General features: G+C 45.9%; 1 pseudogene; it reads right to left on the bottom strand.

Annotated features, from left to right (window-relative positions):
- Nucleotides 1–14918, bottom strand: part of LOC110509300 — a 36884-nt pseudogene that overhangs the window by 14343 nt on the left and 7623 nt on the right.

Below are 14918 nucleotides of genomic sequence, written 5' to 3'. Positions count from 1 at the left end.
ATGTCTCCCATATGGAGACTGCAGGACTTAGAGAACCGATCCACAATCACTAGAACCGTGGTGTTCCCCTGAGACGGCGGAAGATCGGTCAGGAAATCTATGGACAGATGTGACCATGGCCGCTGTGGAACGGGGAGGGGTTGTAACTTCCCTCTAGGAAGGTGCCTAGGAGCCTTACTCTGGGCGCACACTGAACAGGAGGAGACATAACCCTTAACATCCTTAGCCAAAGTAGGCCACCAATACCTCCCCTGAAGGCTCCCCACTGTCCTCGTCACCCCAGGGTGACCCGAGGAGGGTAGGACGTGAGCCCACCGAATCAGTTTGTCCCAAACACCAAGCGGCACGTACCTTCGCCTCGCTGGACACTGAGGAGGCGCGGGTTCCGCCCGTAACGCCCGCTCGATGTCCGAGTCCACCTCCCATACCACTGGTGCTACCAGCTTTGAGGCGGGAAGGATGGGAGTAGGTTCGGTGGACCCATCCTCCGTGTCGTAAAGGCGGGACAGTGCGTCAGCCTTTACATTCTGGGAGCCCGGTCTATAAGACAAAGTAAACCGGAACCGGGTGAAGAATATGGCCCACCTTCCCTGACGTGGGTTAAGTCTCCTAGCTGAGTATACAGTTTAAGACGAAAGTTTACATACACCTTAGCCAAAAAACATTTAAGCTCAGTTCTTCACAATTCCTGACATTTAATCCTAATAAAAATTCCCTGTCTGTAACGGGGTTCTTTCTGGGAAGGAGAGGCGGACCAAAATGCAGCGTGGTTAACATACAAAGCAAACTATGGTCAGGGTGTGACAGTACCCCCCCCCCTGGACGTGGCCCCCACTTCACCATAGTCTTAGTCCTCCACATTGTCCGCTTCCGTGGCCTCCTAACCACGGCGACCCTTCTAAATGGCCCCACTGGACAGAGGGGCAGCTCGGGACAGAGGGGCAGCTCCGTACTGGCTGACGACTCTGGCAGATCCTGGCTGACGGCTCTGGTGGATCCTGATTGACTGGCGGCACTGGCGGATCCTGGCTGACTGGCGGCACTGGCTGATCCTGGCTGACTGGCGGCACTGGCGGATCCTGGCTGACTGGCGGATCCTGGGTGACTGGCGGCACTGGCGGATCCTGGGTGACTGGCGGATCCTGGGTGACTGGCGGATCCTGGCGGCACTGGCGGATCCTGGCTGACTGGCGGCACAGGCGGATCCTGGCTGACTGGCGGCACTGGCGGATCCTGGCTGACTGGCGGCACTGGCGGATCCTGGCTGACTGGCGGCACTGGCGGATCCTGGGTGACTGGCGGCACTGGCGGATCCTGGGTGACTGGCGGATCCTGGCTGACTGGCGGCACTGGCGGATCCTGGCTGACTGGCGGCACAGGCGGATCCTGGCTGACTGGCGGCACAGGCGGATCCTGGCTGACTGGCGGCACTGGCGGATCCTGGCTGAATGGCGGCACTGGCGGCTCCTGGCTGACTGGGGGCACTGGCGGCTCCTGGCAGACTGGGGGCACTGGCGGCTCCTGGCAGACTGGGGGCACTGGCGGCTCCTGGCAGACTGGGGGCACTGGCGGCTCCTGGCAGACTGGCGGCACTGGCGGCTCCTGGCAGACTGGCGGCACTGGCGGCTCCTGGCAGACTGGCGGCACTGGCGGCTTCTGGCAGACTGGCGGCACTGGCGGCTCCTGGCAGACTGGCGGCTCCTTGCAGACTGGCGGCACTGGCGGCTCAGGACAGACGGGAGACTCTGGTGGCGCTGGGCAGATGGGTAGCTCCGGCAGCGCTGGACAGAGGAGCTCTGGCGCCTCTGGACTGAGGGGCAGAAGCTCTGGCAGCACCGGACAGGCGGGAGACTCCGGCAGCGCTGGAGAGGAGGAAGGCTCCGGTAACGCTGGTCAGGCGGGAGACTCCGGCAGCGCCGGAGAGGAGGAAGGCTCTGGCAGCGCTGGACAGGCGGGAGCACCTGTAGGGATGAGACGGAGAGACAGCCTGCTGCGGGGGGCTGCCACCGGAGGGCTGGTGCGTGGAAGTGGTACCGGAGCTCTTGAGCACCGAGCCTACAGGTGCACTGGAGCTCTTGAGCACCGAGCCTGCCCAACCTTACCTGGTTGAATGCTCCCAGTCGCCCTGCCAGTGCAGCGAGGTGGAATAGCCCGCACTGGGCTATGCAGGCGAACCGGGGACACCATGCGCAAGGCTGGTGCCATGTAAGCCATCCCAAGGAGACGCACTGGAGACCAGGTGCGTAGAGCCGGCTTCATGGCACTTGGCTCGATGCCCACTCTAACCCGGCCGATACGCGGAGCTGGTATGTACCGCACCGGGTTATGCACCCGCACTGGGGACACCGTGCGCTTCACAGCATAACAAGGTGCCTGCCCGGTCTCGCTCGCCCTCCGGTAAGCACAAGAAGTTGGCTCAGGTCTCCTACCTGGCTTCGCCATACTCCCTGTGCGCCCCCACCCAAGACATTTTGGGGCTGACTCTCGGGCTTCCATCCACGCCGACGTGCTGCCTCCTCATACCAGCGCCTCTCCGCTTTCGCTGCCTCCAGCTCTTCTTTGGGGCGGCGATAATCTCCTGGCTATGCCCAGGGTCCTTTACCGTCCAATTCGTCCTCCCATGTCCATTCCTCTTTGCGTTGCTGTTGCCCATTACCATGCCGCTTGGTCCTGTTTTGGTGGGTGATTCTGTAACTGGGTTCTTCCTGGGAAGGAGAGGCGGACCAAAATGCAGCGTGGTTATAATTTACGGTTCTTTAATAAAGAAACTATACATGAATAAACTACAAAAACAAGAAACGTGAAAACCCGAAACAGTCCCGTGTGGTACAAATACTGACACAGGAGACAATCACCCACAAAACCCAACACCAAACAGGCTACCTAAATATGGTTCCCAATCAGAGACAATGACTAACACCTGCCTCTGATTGAGAACCATATCAGGCCAAACACAGAAACAGACAAACTAGACACACAACATAGAATGCCCACTCAGATCACACCCTGACCAAACAAAACATAGAAACATACAAAGCAAACTATGGTCAGGATGTGACACTGTCGTAGGTCAGTTAGGATCACTACTTTTATTTTAAGAATGTGAAATGTCAGGGATAATAGTAGAGAGAATTATTTATTTCAGCTTTTATTTCTTCAATCACATTCCAGTGGGTCAGAAGTTTACATACACTCAATTAGTATTTGGTAACATTGCCTTTAAATTGTTCAACATGGGTCAAAAGTTTTGGGTAGTCTTCCAACAGCTTCCCAGAATAAGTTGGATGAATTTTGGCCCATTCTTCCTGACAGAGCTGGTGAAACTGAGTCAGGATTATAGGCCTCCTTGCCCGCACACACTTTTTCAGTTCTGCCCACAAATGTTCTATAGGATTGAGGTCAGCGCTTTGTGATGGCCACTCCAATACCTTGACTCTGTTGTCCTTAAGCCATTTTGCCACAACTTTGGAAGTATGATTGGGTTCATTGTCCATTTGGAAGACCCATTTGCGACCAAGCTTTAACTTCCTGACTGATATCTTGAGATGTTGCTTCAATATATCCACAATTTTCCTACCTCTTGATGCCATCTATTTTGTGAAGTGCACCAGTCCCTCCTGCAGCAAAGCACACTCACAACGTGATGCTCCCACCCTTGTGCTTCACTATTGGGATGGTGTTCTTGCAAGCCTCCCCCTTTTTTCTCCAAGCATAACGATGGTCATTATTGCCAAACAGTTATATTATTGTTTCATCAGACCAGAGGACATTTCTCCAAAAAGTACAATCTTTGTCCCCATGTGCAGTTGCAAACCGTAGTCTGGCTTATTGTGGTTTTCGAGCTGTGGCTTCTTCCTTGCTGAGCGGCCATTCAGGTTATGTCGATATAGGACTAGTTTTACCGTGGATATAGATACTTTTGTACCTGTTTCCTCCAGCATCTTCACAAGTTCCTTTACTGTTGTTCTGGGATTGATTTGCACTTTTCGCACCAAAGTACGTTCATCTCTAGGAGCGGTATGATGGCTGCGTGGTCCCGTGATGTTTATACTTTCGTGCTATTGTTTGTACAGATGAACGTGGTACCTTCAGGCCTTTGGAAATTGCTCCCAAGGATGAACCAGACTTGTGGAGGTCTCCATTTTTTTTCCTGAGGTCTTGGCTGAATTCTTTTGATTTTGTGTCAAGCAAAGAGGCACTGAGTTTGAAGGTAGGTATTGAAATACATCCACTGGTACACCTCCAATTGAGTCTGAGTCTGCAACACCACCTCTTGGTGCACCGATCCCTTTAGCGGGATAATTTTCGTCAACATCCGCTGAATTGCAGAGCGCCAAATTCAAATTATATTGCTAAAAATATTACATTTTCATAAAATCATAAGTGCAAAATATCAAAACACAGCTTAGCTTGTTGTTAATCCACCTGTCAGATTTCAAAAAAGCTTTACAGAGAAATCAAACCAAGCATTTATGTTAGAGCTCTCTCAGCAGACAAAACATTACAAACAGCTAGCAGCAAAGTAGATTTGTCACGAACATCAGAAAAGCAATAAAATGAATCTCTTACCCTTGATGATCTTCGGATGTTTGCTCTCACGAGACTCCCAGTTACACAATAAATGTTTGTTTTGTTCGATAAAGATTATTTTTATATCCAAAATACCTCCATTTGGTTGGCACTTTTTGTTGAGTAATCCACAGACTCGTGCAGGTCACGACGGGCAGATGAAAATTCCAAATAGTATCCGTAAAGTTTGTAGAAATATGTCAATTTTTTTTTTTATAATCAATCCTCAGGTTGTTTTTACAATAAATAATCGAGAAGGCGGTATCCTTTTCAACAGGAGAGAGAGAGAAAAGGTCTGCTCCAAGCTGTTGCGCATGCAAAACTCTGGCGACACACATCTATCCACTGATGCGATGTGATCATTCTTGCTCATTTTTCAGAATTAAAGCATGAAACTATGTCTAAAGGCTGTTCACACCTTGTGGAAGCTATAGGGAAATGAATCTGGTTGATATCCCTTTAAATGGAGGCCAGGCTTGCAAAGGAACAGAGAGGTTTCAAAATAACAGCATTTCCTGGTTGGATTTTCCTCAGGCTTTCGCCTGCAATATCAGTTCTTTACACTCACAGACAATATCTTGACAGTTTTGGAAACATTAGTGTTTCCTAATCTGACAATTATATGCATATTCTAGCTTCTGTTCATGAGAAATAGGCAGTTTCATTTGGGTACGTTTTTCATCCAAACATCAAAATACTGCCCCCTAGTCTCAAGAGGCTAAGCAAGGGGTATCAGCAAGCAAGCGGCACCATGAAGACCAAGGAGCTCTCCAAACAGGTCAGAGACAAAGTTGTGGAGAAGTACAGATCAGGGTTGGGTTATAAAAAATATCTGAAACTTTGAACATCCCATGGAGCACAATTAAATCCATTTAAAAAAAATGGAAAGAATATGGCACCACAACAAACCTGCCCAGAGAGAGCCGCCCACCAAAATTCACAGACCAGGCAAGGGGGGCATTAAGTAGAGAGGCAACAAAGAGACCTACGATAACCCTGAAGGAGCTGCAAATCTCCACAGCAGAGATTGGATTATCAGTCCATAGGACCACTTTAAGCCGTACACTCCAAAGCTGGGCTTCGCGGAAGAGTAGCCAGAAAAAAATAAGCAAACACGTTTGGTGTTCCCCAAAAGGCATGTGGGAGACTCCCCAAACATATGGAAGAAGGTACTCTGGTCAGAGGAGACTAAAATGTGAGCTTTTTGGCCATCAAGGAAAACGCTATGTCTAGCATAAACCCAACACCTCTCATCACCCCGAGAACACCATCGCCACAGTGAAGCATGGTGGTGGCAGCATCATGCTGTGGAGATATTTTTCTTTGACAAGAACTGGGAAACTGGTCACAATGGAAGGAATGATGGATGGAGCTAAATACAGGGATATTCTTGAGGGAAACCTTTTTCAGTCTTCTCAGATGCTGCCACCACCATGATGGGACTGGGATGGAGGTTCACTTTCCAGCAGGACAATAACCCTAAGCATACCGCTAAAGCAACAGCCGAGTGGTTTAAGTGGAAACATTTAAATGTCTTGGAATGTTCTTGTCAAATCCCAGACCTCAATCCAATTGAGAATCTGTGGTATGACTTAAAGATTGCTGTACACAAGCAGAACCCATCCAACTTGAAGGAGCTGGAGCAGTTTTGCCTTGAAGAATGGCTAGATGTGCCAAGCTTACATACCCCAAGAGACTTGCAACTGTAATTTCTGCAAAAGGTGGCTCTACAAAGTATTGACTTTGGGAGGGGGGGTGAATAGTTAAGCACGCTCTTCAAAGTGGTAGGCATGTTGTGTAAATCAAATGATACAAACCCCTCAAATTATTTTTTATTCCAGGTTGTAAGGGAACAAAATATAAAAAATTCCAAGGGGGTGAATACTTTTGCAAGCCAGTGTGTTTTATTGTATTTTTTATCCAGTCGGATGAACACTCCAAACAGCCTACCCGATCGCTCTGGTCCTAAAGCACACCGTTGCCTTGTTTTGTATCACATTCCAATATTTAAACTGGGGGGGACAAAAATGCAAGTAAAGAATTGAATTTCCCCCGTCCACAGTGAACGTTATGCCCGTGATAAAATAAATCATACAAATACTGAGCTATATTGTATACTCAGAAAGTGTCAGCCTCCTGGCAGAGGCAACCAGGTTTTTGGCAAAAATGTCCTGGTACTTGGTGTCATACGTAGCCCTGTTGGGTGACGTTTATGATTATTATTAATCATAAACATTATTATGATTACGATTATTCACTAAAGAAGAAGTGATATCTCCGAGATGTGGAGTTATCAGCTGCAGCTGTAAACGTACGTGGCCTAGGAAAGGACAGACTATCTCCTGAGAACGAGAGGGTAGTCTTCCATCTTTGACTCATCTATCGAAGCGCAGCTCAGAGTAAATATATGTAATTCATTTTCCTTATCCGAATGGGCGGTTGTTTGTTTCTGGTGTCCTTTGACAGCTCTTTGGTCTTGGCCATAGTGGAGTTTGGAGTGTGACTGTTTGAGGTTGTGGACAGGTGTCTTTTATACTGATAACAAGTTCAAACAGGTGCCATTAATACAGGTAACAAGTGCAGGACAGAGGAGCCTCTTAAAGAAGAAGTTAAGGTCTGTGAGAGCCAGAAATCTTGCTTGTTTGTAGGTGACCAAATACTTATTTTCCACCATCATTTGCAAATAAATTCATTAAAAATCCTACACTGTGATTTTCTGGATTTTTTTTCTCATTTTGTCTGTCATAGTTGAAGTGTACCTATGATGAAAATTACAGGCCTCTCATCTTTTTAAGTGGGAGAACTTGCACAATTGGTGGCTGACTAAATACTTTTTTGCCCCACTGTATATCTTTATGATTCTGGAGTCAATTACTTATGTCAAGCCATAGAAATGTGATAAGCATGATGAGTTTGCCGTTTGTGAGAATAAGGATGTGTATTCCGTCAAGACACGAGTACCTGAGTGGTATGGCTAAGCATGAATAGTAATTGAAAATTGTGAAAAACATCTCAATGCACCATTCCCATTAAAGTGAGATGAGAAACTTATGGTTATATTAGTATATTAATATATTAATATAATATTTGATCCATTTTTGTCCAATTTAATACTGTAAAACAAAATACCTCTGTCTATATAACTCATCTACCATAGGAATGTAACTACAGTTGCTAATGAATGGTAGAGGACATATATACGTTGATTCTTATAAAACATGGTGTGTCTAGCTCTATCGATCTCTGAGTAATTAGGAAAAAAACAAAACGTGTTACTTTCATCCCGGTTCTCCCGTACTTGTAAATTCGTATGAGTGGTAGTAGGCCTAATCGTATATTTTTGATAGGCTAACGTTACTTGATGAAGACGTGCTATTAGCAAGTCTGTACTTTTGTCTTGAAGCTAAAATGTAATGTGTGTAGAGTACAGATGAGAAAATAAACCCTTCATTGTCTGCACATGCTTGTAAATTGTTGCATTATTCAAGAGCATAATGTGGTTTGGTTCCATTTTACAAATGTGTAACAAGGTTAAGATGAAAAGTCGCTTGGGATACTGGGTTATTTCATTGGAATTTTTACAGTAAATGTCCATTGCCAAGCGCTGAACCCTCCCGAACCCTCTGTTGCTAATCTGAATTGAAAAGTTAATTTACATATATTATGTAAATTAAAATGTCATTGTGCTGACTCCTTGAACTTTACTCATGAAGAAAATACCCTCAGTTGTTGAGTCTGAGCAATGTACAGGTTGGTTTGCCACAATCCTGCATCTAATGTGGCTCTTCCTGGAGATCATCCTGATTGTAATCTTTATCTACTCTACTTGGGTCTAATCCCTACTCCGTTTCAATTGGCAATTTAGTCCATCTGGGTAGTCTATATCCACTTTCTGCAAACTTTCTAGGACTGCTCTGTCGTACTGACGTGTCTGGAAAGTCATTGACAAGGTATCCTGATGAAGACCATGTCGGTTGAAATGTTGTAGTGTCACAAAGGCTTGAATAAAAGGTGACATTCAAAGTCTTTTCAAGGTCTCTGTTTGAATCAGTTGCAAAGTGAGGATAGGACATATGACATATGGTTGAATTTTTCTATCCTGTTTCTATAGACCTCGGTTGTGTAGGAAAGGTGTACTGTTACTACCTCGCTTTCCAACCAAGATGCATAAATAAAGGAGCCAATTAGGAACCGGGAAAACAGGGTTCATCGATAGGGTTTCCTGGCAGTGGTGCTTCCTCAACTTCTATCCTCTCCTCTCTTTTCACCTATCTACTGTCCTCCTTCCCCGAAAGACAAAGAACAGTCAACTACTTCTCTTCCTGCCGTCTCATCTCCTCTACTGATGCCCCTATACAGTAGGCTCCTTTCATCTTCTGATAATTTTTCACCCGACTGCTATCCTCTAGCTAGACCTCCCTTTCCTCTCATCTACCTCTCCTCTCTTTTCTTGTCAATTTCTGCCAACTATTCACTTCCCTTCAGTTCAGACAGACAGTGGAGAAAGTCAACAGGCTCCAGCGCATCAGTAAGCCCTCCTGTATCAGATGTCACCAATGGCGTACCACACAGCTCCCAAGGCGGGGGAGCCCACGGGTTCTGCGGGGTTGGCTCATTGCTTATTATCTAACAAATCACTTCAAAAAGTAGGTTACCTGCGCATGTTCGTCCACTCCAAAAATCATTCCAGCATCATTTAGGGTGGACTCATGTATCATTCAGACGGTCTAATACCCCCCTGGCCCCCCTATTATTCGCACTCTGGATGGTGGCATTTTTTTTAGAGCCTGTGAGGGGATTTCTGACCACTCTCCTCTTTGTCTGGAACTGGGAATTAGATGTATCTCCTTCCCCTCCTAAATAAAACCCCCAACCCCCTTTGGTCCTAGACCGGTCATTTCTGGTGATGATGGCGGTAGTTCCAGAGAATGAGAGCTACACATGCCTCTCCCTAATGTCAATATGCCTTGTCTATTGCTGTTTTGGTTTGTCATTTCTGCCTTATTTTACTGTAAAGCCTCCAGCCCTGCTCAATATGCCTTAGTTAGCCATGTTTATCCACCCCCGATACATGCGGTGACCACACCATGCTTAAGTGGTGCATCTAGAGACAAAACGTCTCTCATCATCACTCATTGCCTAGGCTTACCTCCACTGTACTCACATCCTACCATACCCTTGTCTGCACATTATTCCTTGAATCTATTCTTCCATGCCCAGAAACTTGCCCCCTTTACTCTCTGTTCCGAATGCACTAGACAACCAATTATTTTAGCCTTTAGCTGTACTCTTATTCTACTCCTCCTCTGTTTCTCTGGTGATGTAGATGTTAACCCAGTACCTGCAACCCCCAGCACCACTTCCATTCCCCAGGCACTCTCATTTGTTGACTTCTGTAACCGTAAAAGCCTTGGTTTCATGCATGTTAACATTAGAAGCCTCCTCCCTAAGTTTGTTTTATTCACTGCTTTAGCACACTCCGGCCAAACCCAGATGTCCTAGCAGTGTCTGAATCCTGGCTTAGGAAGGCCACCAAAACCCTGAAATGTCCATCCCTAACTATAACATTTTCTCTCAAGATAGCACTGCCAAAGGGGACGGAGTTGCAATCTACTGAAGAGATGGCCTGCAGAGTTCTGTCATACTTTCCAGGTTCTTGCCCAAACAATTCGAGCTTCTACTTTTAAAAATCCACCTTTCCAGAAACAAGTCTCTCATCGTTGCCACTTGTTATAGACCCCTTCAGCTCCCAGCTGTGCCCTGGACACCATATGTGAATTGATCGCCCCCAATCTATCTTCAGAGTTCGTACTGTTAGGTGACCTGAACTGGGACATGCTTAAAACACCCCGGCCATCCTACAAACTAAGCCAGATACCCTCAATCTCACACAAATTATCTTGGAACCTTCCGGGTACAACCCTAAATCCAAAAATATGGTCCAAAAATATGCCCTCTAAATACACTTCTGCTGTCTTCAACAAGGATCTTAGCGATCACTGCCTCATTGCCTGCGAGCGTAATGGGTCAGAGGTCAAACGACCTCCCCTAATCACTGTCAAACGCCCCCTAAAACACTTCAGCGAGCAGGCCTTCCTAACCGACCTTACTCTTCAAAAGTGCTTTCCTCTCCATCTAAAATAGCATGCCCCATTCAAACAATGTAGAACTACGAACAGATATAGCCCTTGGTTCAACCCAGACATGACTGCCCTTGGCCAGCACAAACATCCTGTGGCGTTCTGCAATAGCATTGAATAGCCCCCGCGATATGCAACTCTTCAGGGAAGTTAGGAACCAATATACTCAGTCAGTTAGGAAAGCTAAGGCTAGCTATTTAAAACAGAAATTTGCTTCCTGTCGCACTAATTTCAAAAGGTTTTGGGAAATTAAGAGAATAAGAGCACCTCCTCCCAGCTGCCCACTGCACTGATGATAGGAAACACTGTCACCACTGAAAGATCTACGATAATCGATAATTTCAAGAAGCATTTTTCCAATGCTGGCCTGCTTCCCACCTGGCTACCTCTACCCCGGCAAACACCTCAGCATCCCATGCAGCAACTTGCCCATACCTTTTTCTGTTGGCAGTTCTGATTAAATTACTTAAGAAAGGTGTTTTTGGGGGGGGATAGGAGGGACGCCATGTGCGACTGACGTGTTTTCCGTTTGCTCCCGTGGTATTCTCAAAGTTAGTGAATTTTGCAGCAGAACCGTATTTATTTTCAAATATTAATTTGGTGATCCCTTTCCATAAAAACCAACACTACTTTGCTTCCGAATGTCAGCATGTCGACCAAACATAAGGCCAAAAGCATGACTTTGAGAAAACCCGGCCTACAAGACCCGCTCTCATCACTGCCCTCTCCTGAGTCTGAGGGCCCGGGGACGCACACTTTACCCGGGGGTGCGGCTTGGCCTGGCGGCGCTGAAATGAACATTCGAGGCCATCAAACTACTATGCTCTGAGATAGTTGAAATGACAACACAGATGGTTGCTACGATTGAGGCCAGAATACAGGAGGTTTCTGATACTTTAAAAGCAGATTTAACCATCCTGCGGAACGAGACTGCGCCAGCAATCACATTACTCAAAACAACAGCTGCGTCACACACTACAACGATTGCAGCACTGGAGACCTCCGCTACTAATGTCTCCGACTTAACTACATCCCTGGAGGCTGAAGTTAAACGCCTAGCTACTGATTTGAAAAAGGTGAAGGAGAGCTGTGTGAGTTTAGAGGGATTCTCTCGCCGCAATAATCTGAGACTTGTATCGGTCCCAGAGTCAGCGGAAATGCATCGCGCCACAGATTTAGTTTCAGGGCTGCTGAAGGATGTTCTTGCCTTAGATGAAAATCCCCTGATTGATCGAGCCCACCGGTCGCTGCGCCCAAAGCCCCGGGATGGGGAGAGGCCCCGTGACATAATTCTTCAAGTGCACTTTTTTCATGAGAAGATGGAGATCCCCCAACGAGCCCGCAATGCCACTCTTACACTCTTAGCTTTCAAGGACAGAGCTTCTCCATCTACCAGGACTACTCCCCCACTGTTTCCAGGCAGCGCGCAGCTTTCGGACAGGCCAAACGAGTACTTCGGGACCATCCAAGTGAGAAGTATGGACTGCGATTCCCGGCCCGTTTATGGGGGTAAAGACTACACATTTGAATCTCCGGATGAGGCTATGGCTCACATTCAACGTCACATCAAGAAGTCTTGAACATGCTCACAGTTCAGCAACTGTTGCATGCGAACTGTGGATAGTAAGTAACCCACCTGTGGTACAATTATGTTTAGATATAACAGGCCAGTCTTGTATAGTTGGCGAAACCATTCAGGCTTATTTGATGTGATCTAATGTTTTGATCATCTAGTGTGCGTGCCTTACAAGCATTCAGTCATTTAAATTAATTGTATTAAGGTTTTACTTAACTCCTGTGTTTCTAGGCTGTCTCGATCACCTATTCCGTTTGTTTACACAGTGTCTCAGTGACTCAAAATACTTTTGGTTATTTGGTTAAATGTCTCCCGAGGCTACACGGTTTTTGGGGTCTCATTTCAATTTTAAAAGTTTTGAGCGTCATTTACGTTCAACGTTTAGTTTTTTGGTATTGTTTGAAAGCTGTCCCAGTCAACTAGACTACTATTATAATTATTATTTTTGATTGTCTTACTACAATTTCCTTACTTCAAATTAGATTTTTGGCTGAGAGCCTTTATACATTTGACTTATTTTCTCTCTCAATGCCTGTTATAAGACTGGGAATATAATTATATACTACAAGTGGTGCTTTTGTCATTCCGTTTGGTTGGCAGGTTGAATTGTTCAGTTCTAATGTTGTCATTCTGTCTTTTTTTTTATTTATTTTTTTACTTTTTCCAAACATCTACCACCGTACATTATTACTCTGGGACAAGTTATTCTGGGGGTTTTGGGCGCTCATTGCTTTTCAATTCTATGCTCTAATGACAGGGTTGAATAACGGGAATGCCCAGAGGGGCCGAAATAATGTGATCAAGTACATTTCATGGAACACCAAAGGGGTTAATAACCCGGTGAAGCGTAAGAGGGTGTTGACACACTTAAAGGGTTTGAATGCAAATATTGCATTTCTACAAGAGACTCACTTGAGGACTGGTGAGCATTTTAGGATGCGTAAGGACTGTGTTGGTCAAGTGTTCCACTCGAACTTTCATAGTAAATCAAGAGGTGCTGCTATTCTGGTTGATAAAGCTACTCCCTTTGTAGCCTCTGAGGTTATTGCTGATCCTAAGGGACGATACGTCATAGTAACCGGTGAACTGTTTTCTACCCCTCTTGTTTTGGCTAGTGTTTATGCTCCCAATTGGGATGACACAAGTTAATTTTTTTCCTGTCTGTAAAATGTCCCCAGTTCTTGACAAGTCCTCACAAACAAATACAGGCCCATCTAAATGTGCCCTACTTATTCAATCCTTTCTTCAGAAATATGCTATGTTTGAGGCCTGGCGTTTCCTACATCCTACAGATAGACAGTATTCCTTTTATTCTCATGTTCATCAAACATACTCCCGGATTGATTACTTCTTTTTGGACAAAAAACTTCTGCCTAACCTTCGGCAGTGTACTTACGAGAGTATTGTTATCTCTGACCATTCACCATTAGTCCTTGAATTAGAGTTTCCCCAGCGACCTCCTATGTGTTATCAATGGCGTCTCAACCCCATTTTACTCTCAGATAAGGAGTTTGTCAATTTCATTTCTTTTGAAGTTACCTTATTCCTAGAAATTAATTCAACACCAGGTATGTCCTGCTCTACCTTATGAGAGTCTCTCAAAGCATACCTACGTGGCCAAATTATTTCTTATACAGCCAACCAAAACAGAGTTCGCTCTCAGCGACTTTTGGACCTGAGTGAGTCCACAGCCACATTGGATGAGAAGTATGCTACGGATCCTTCCTCTGATCTGCATAAAGAGTGCCAACTACTCCAATCTGAATTTGATGAGCTTTCTACCAGGCAAGCTGAACAGTTACTCTTGCGAGCTCGATACAAAGTCTATAAACAAGGCGACAAGGCCAGTAAACTCCTTGCGCATCAGATCCGTAAATCTGAGGCCTCACGTTTAATCCCACAAATAAGGACCCCGTCTGGTGCCACCACAGTTATACATAAAGAGATCAATGATCAATTTAAACAATTTTACTCTGCGCTATACACCTCTGAATCCCCTCAAGACCCTTTGCTGATTGACTCCTTCTTTAATGGCTTGAATATGCCTTCAATTGATACAGACTCCCATGACAGTCTAGAAGAAGAATTTACGCTTGAGGAGATTGCAACAGCAGTGTCCGCAATGAAAAGTGGTAAATCACCAGGTCCGGACGGTTTTCCAACCAAATTTTACAGGACCTTTTCTGGTCTGCTTTGCCAATTCTTGTCTCGACTATTTGCAGAGTGCCTTAATACTTCAAAGCTACCGCCTAGTCTTTATCAGGCTTCAATTTCATTACTATTAAAGAAAAATGAAGACCCCCTGGAATGTGGATCCTATTGCCCAATCTCGCTTTTAAACAGTGATTACAAAATCCTAGCTAAGCTTTTAGCCATCCGCATGGAAGGCTTGCTGCACCAAGTAATACAGCATTAAATAGGCATTTATTTTTCAATATTAGGCCTTATGAATATACTGTACTCCCCAGCGTCGGGGGACCCGGAGGTGGTGGTCTCACTTGATGCCGAAAAAGCGTTTGACCGCGTTGAGTGGGATTACCTAACAGCTGCCCTTTATAGATTTGGCTTTGGCCCCAAATTCATTGCGTGGATAAAGATTATTTTTATTTTTCCCCCATGGCTTCGGTACGGAC

The sequence above is a fragment of the Oncorhynchus mykiss genome, chromosome Y (genome assembly GCF_013265735.2).
Source record: "Oncorhynchus mykiss isolate Arlee chromosome Y, USDA_OmykA_1.1, whole genome shotgun sequence".
Taxonomy (NCBI): domain Eukaryota; kingdom Metazoa; phylum Chordata; class Actinopteri; order Salmoniformes; family Salmonidae; genus Oncorhynchus; species Oncorhynchus mykiss.
The sequence above is the reverse complement of the archived record's forward strand: the minus strand, read 5'-3'. Positions and strand labels throughout refer to the sequence as shown.